Genomic DNA, 5,501 nt, shown 5'->3' on the forward strand with positions numbered 1-5,501 from the left:
CAACTAAAAAGAAGAGGGTGGGCATAGAATTCTCCGATGGAGGGTTTCACATTTTTATTCTTATCATTCGTAATTTAAAATTTTTTAAGTTAAATAATTTTGAGGAAGAAAGAAGGAAGAGAGGGAGGAGAGGGGGATAGAGGTAGAAAAGAGCACAGAATTGGGATCCAGACTTAGCTGCTAACGTAATCCATTCAGTCTGCAATCACAGAATACACACGGAAGACGGTGTGGCTCATACACAAAAATGCATTCTTTGCAGCTCTGGAGACTGGGAAGTCCAAGATTAAGGTGCAACCAGATTCAGTGTCTGGTGAGGGCCCAATTCCTGCTCCACAAGTCTTTCTGTCATGTCCTCACATCTCAGAAGGAACAAGAGAGGTTTCTGGGGTCTTTTTTGCAGGGACACTGATTCCATTCATGAGTCCTCTACCCTCATGACCTATTCACCTCCCACAAAGCGTCTTGTCTTAAGAGCATCACTTTGGAGGTAAAGATTTCAGCAATGAATTGACAGGGGAGAGGCACGAACATTCAGTTCCATAGCAGCTACACCTGAATTCTGGCAGGATGGCCAACTGTTCTAATCAAGTAATGTATTTCCTCTTGAGACCTAATTTCTGAATTCCAATCCTAACAGTACTGCAGTGATTTACAAGACCTTTTGCTTTAGAAAGTTCAAATACTATGCTTTAATAGGTAGTTATATGCATGTTAGAGGCAAATCCACAAATAAGATAAAACAGTTTGAAGGCCGGGCACGGTGGCTCAAGCCTGTAATCCCAGCACTTTGGGAGGCCGAGGCGGGTGGATCACGAGGTCAAGATATCGAGACCATCCTGGTCAACACGATGAAACCCCGTCTCTACTAAAACTACAAAAAATTAGCTGGGCATGGTGGCGCGTGCCTGTAATCCCAGCTACTCAGGAGGCTGAGGCAGGAGAATTGCCTGAACCCAGGAGACGGAGGTTGCGGTGAGCCGAGATCGCGCCATTGCACTCCAGCCTGGGTAACAAGAGCTAAACTCCGTCTCAAAAAAAAAAAAAAAAAAAAAACCAGTTTGAATGACATTTGTTGAAAATTACAGACCCAAAGAATGCGTCCAGCAAACCATCATGGAAAGAAAGTCCTGCAAGAGAATATAAGCGAAAAAGAGGGAACGCCAGACAAATCAACCCATCTCAGTCAAATCTGGTCTCAGATCATGAGGAAAAAAAGGAGAATGTAAGCAAAAGAGCAGAATGAGTGAATGGTTGCTGAGGAGGTTGAAAAGTTTGTTGAAGCAACCTCAGTAAAGTATGCCTTACAATCGTGGCCTAAGTAACAGCAATGAATAACTTAACAGCTATCCCCAGTCTAATAGGCAGTGCAGGGAAATAAGAGCTCCCTTGAAGAGTGAGGGACTGGCCTCATTTTTCCCAGTGCCTTTTAACTAGACAAATAAAGGAAATAAATCTCTGCAATTAGTAAATTAGAGATCTTATTCCGAAGGAGCTCCAACTAAATGTGATCATTTAAGTCAATAGAGTTAGTGGCACCAACATATTCCAAGTGTTGTCTCATGTGTCTTCTAAGTCATTAATTTTTACAAAGGTCACTGAATTTTAAAGCAGAGATAGAACTTAAAGAGTATCTTACCAACTTCTCATTTTTAAAGTGCAAACAACACAGTGTGTCACCTCCTCTATAAAATATGATCAACCTCTGAATTTCCTGCCATATTTACACTATTGTGAATTATTTCTTTTAGGAAAATAAGGGAACATTTTTTTAGCTAAAGATAGGTAACCATATTCTTCCACTTCACAAATAAGTTAAAGGGGCCTAAAAACATTAAATGATTTGTCCAAGCTCTCATAGCAAAAGTTTTATAGAAAGAGATTTGAAAAATTAATTTTTTCCAAAAATAAATTGCTTTTTGCCTTGTTTTAAAAATATTATGTGCTCTTTTTAAAAACTAAAGTGTAGAAAATAATTACAGACAAATCACCTTAAATCTTAATGCCTGGAAATAGCCAAGTTGAAATTTTGCTGAAAATATATCCTAAATAATTCTATTGTCTCTCACTCTGTAACACTCATATGTCCCCCAGTGGAAGACGTAGGTGTTAAGCAAAACTGAATTTTAATTTGCTCTTTTCCAAACATACTACTGGTACCGAGTTTGAATATTGCTGAGACATATGAAAAAAAAATGCTACAAATATAGAGACCTTCTGGAGAAGTTCCAAAGCCCAGCCCTTTTCATGAATACTAAAAGACACAAAAATGTGTTGGGTAGATTCAGCTTGATTAAAAAGATCTCTCTGTAAAGAAATCCCCATAGAGATAGAGAAAGACAAGATGGGTGGGCATTTCCCCTCACTATGCCTTACGATTAGTACACGTTGGAATCCATCAAACCTGTCTTGCTCCCTGGAAATGCGACTGGGGTGTGGGTGAGAGGCACAGAAGTGATACAACCTGTTTGAGGAGTGTACAGAGTTGGGTTACAATAATATTCCTCCCTCATTAATCAGAGGGCCATTTGTGCTTTCGTGAAAGAATCTGCTCTAGGGCCAGGAGTGACTACCAGAACAAGAGGTTCACACGTGGTCATGCCATTCGGACTTGATGGGAATTATGCTGTGCTTCAGCTGTAGACCTGGCCATGTCAAACATGCAGAGTGAAGCTGCAACCCTCAAGTCTTTGGCTGATGACCCTATTCAAAGGAACCAGCTTTAAGTGGCATTTGTGGTTATCTCCAGCATCAAGGGAACATGGATAATATCTGTCCCCAGCTATGAGCCAAAAGTAGTCTGAACTGACCCTGTGGGCAGCACCTTGGCAACTTGCTGAGACCATCATGGACTATCATGAGAGGGAGCTCTAGGAAGAGGAAAGATAAGAGGTAAAGTGGTGATTTGAGCCTTTTAATTTGAAAATTTAAAAGGTGATATGATTTTCATTTTGAATAGTGAGCCCATATAATGGGTCATACTGAGTTCATAAATGTATATGTGCATACTTTTTAATAAATGGTATCATGTTATATATGCCACTGGGTAGTCAGCCTTTCATTCAGTGATATATTGTGGCTGTCTTTCTATGTCAATTAAAGTAGACTGACATTCTAATTAACAGCTGCCTATTATTCTATGGTAAATATGAGTCATGCTTGTTTACATCTTAGGAAACAGCATTAGGACACTGAACTTGAATCTTTTTACTTTCTTTGCCAATATAACAAACAAGCCTACAATGATCACTATTTTAACATTTATCCTTTGACACACAGCTCATCCCTTTCTTAAAATAATTTCCTAGAAGTTGAATTTCAATTTTTGGTGCTTTTTGCCAAACAGCCTTTGAGAAAATTGTACTAATTTGTACCCTACTAACAATGCATGAGTGTGTCCATTTTCCTGTATTTTATTTACATGCTGTGATAGCAAGATTTTTGTATTCAAATCAAATAAATGACAGAAAAAAACTTGTTTTGTAGAATATATGGAATGTCATATATATTTTCATGTTTATTGGCCATTTTTATTGATCCTATTGTGAATTACCTGTTTATGTCCTTTGCATATTTTTTCTATATGGGAATATTAATCTTTTATTCAATGCTTTGTAGGAGTTTTGAAAAATACATTTTAGAGTTATTAATCCTGATATACAGTACAAATATTTTTCTCACGTTTTCATTCTTTAAACTTTGTCTAATGACATGTTTTCTATATGAAAATTTATCATTTTAAGTAGTCAATTATTTATTTTCTTTTATGGTTTCTACCTTCTCCAGCTCTCAAATCACCAAAACATCCATATTTTCAGAGTATTTGTATGGTATAACTTTAAAACTTGAACTACTGATTCATCTGGAATTATTTTAAGGCCTTGGGTTTTTTTCAGTGTCCAGCCACTTACTTACTCCAACATTAGTTATTTAATAATCCATCTTTTCTACACTGACTTAAAATGCTATATTCCCAAATATTCTTGGAACATTTTCTAGAATCTGTGCTTTGTTTCATTTATCTATCAATTTAATATAGTTTGCGTATCTGTTCTTGCCCAAATCTCATACTGAATTGTAATCCCCAATGCTGGAGGTGAGGCCTGGTGGGAGGTAATTGGATTATGGGGGCAGTTTTCTCATGAATTGTTTAGAGCTAGCCCCTGGTACTAGTCTCATGGTAGTGAGTCAGTTCTCATGAGATCTGGTCACTTATAAGCTTGTGGTACCTCCCTCCTGACTTTCTTGCTCTGACTCTGGCTCTGGCCATGTGATGTGCCTGCTCCTCCTTCACCCTCTGCCATGACTGTAAGTTTCCTAAGGCCTCCCCAGAAGCCAAGAAGATGCCAGCATCATGCTTCCTCTACAGCCTGCAGAAATGTGAGTCAATTAAACCTCTTTTCTTTATAAATTATGCAGTCTCAGATATTTCTTTATAGCAATGTGAGAGCAGACTAACACAGTTTATTACTATTCCAGTATCACATGGTTTGATTATTAATAATTTAAATATATTTAATGTCATGAATTCTTTGGAAGTATTCAAGAATTTTTAACAAGTCCTGTGAGAATCAAGGTGATGAAATAAACCCAGGAGGATAGAAGACAGCTGACATGCAATGATGTGGAGAAGACCAAGGGAAATCACAGGGTTAGATGATCATGTCAACAAAGCCATCTAAAGATAAAAAAGTTCTTAATCAGTGAGTTTGGGAAGGAGTTCTTAAGGACTATGTTTGCATGTCAATAAATGCAGTTAGTGCAAATACTTGTTTAATTCATTATGCAATATGATGAGACCTATCAGATAATTATCATCAGAACCCTTCCAGAACTTTAACACTATCTTTAGATTTTCCATAGGCTTAAAATAAAATCTTATTTCAAGACTACCATCTTTTTCCTCAAATGCTTCATCCATACAGACATTCCCTAAAACTTCTTATACAAGATCCATTATTTTCTTCATTCTTCACAAAGAGTTTGTGTTTCTGCCTCACATTACAGATTTCCCGGAACTTCTAAAAACCCAGACATTCAATTTTTAGAAGGACACTCCAACCCATATGCTCAGTATTGAATGGGAAGCATCAACTGTTGTAAAAGCTACCAGCTGCTCCAAGCATGGAAGAATATATGAGGGACATTTCTAGAAACAAGCAGGGATTATTCAAGGCATGAGCAGAAGAGGAAAGAGGCCCTAGGAAAATAGCTTTGGCCTTGAAAAAAATGAAAGGAAAAACAGACAGAGATCTCAGTGCCTAAGTACCTGGGTTATAAATACAAAAAAGCAAAACAATAATAAGTGAAGAGAGGGAGATCTGTATCTAGGATATATGGCTCTACCTTGGGGAGATTATGGGAGTGAATACTTTCCACAATGTTTATCTTATCAGTCAGTCAGTTAATAGAGGATAATAAACCATGAATCTAGTGCATGATCATGAGGTCCAGTGTGAAGCTTTGAAATAAAACACATCAGGGGTACCCTGTTCACGGGC

This window comes from Sapajus apella, unplaced genomic scaffold, assembly GCF_009761245.1.
Source record: "Sapajus apella isolate SASKATOON/1434 unplaced genomic scaffold, GSC_monkey_1.0 scaffold72, whole genome shotgun sequence".
NCBI classification, from domain to species: Eukaryota; Metazoa; Chordata; class Mammalia; order Primates; family Cebidae; genus Sapajus; species Sapajus apella.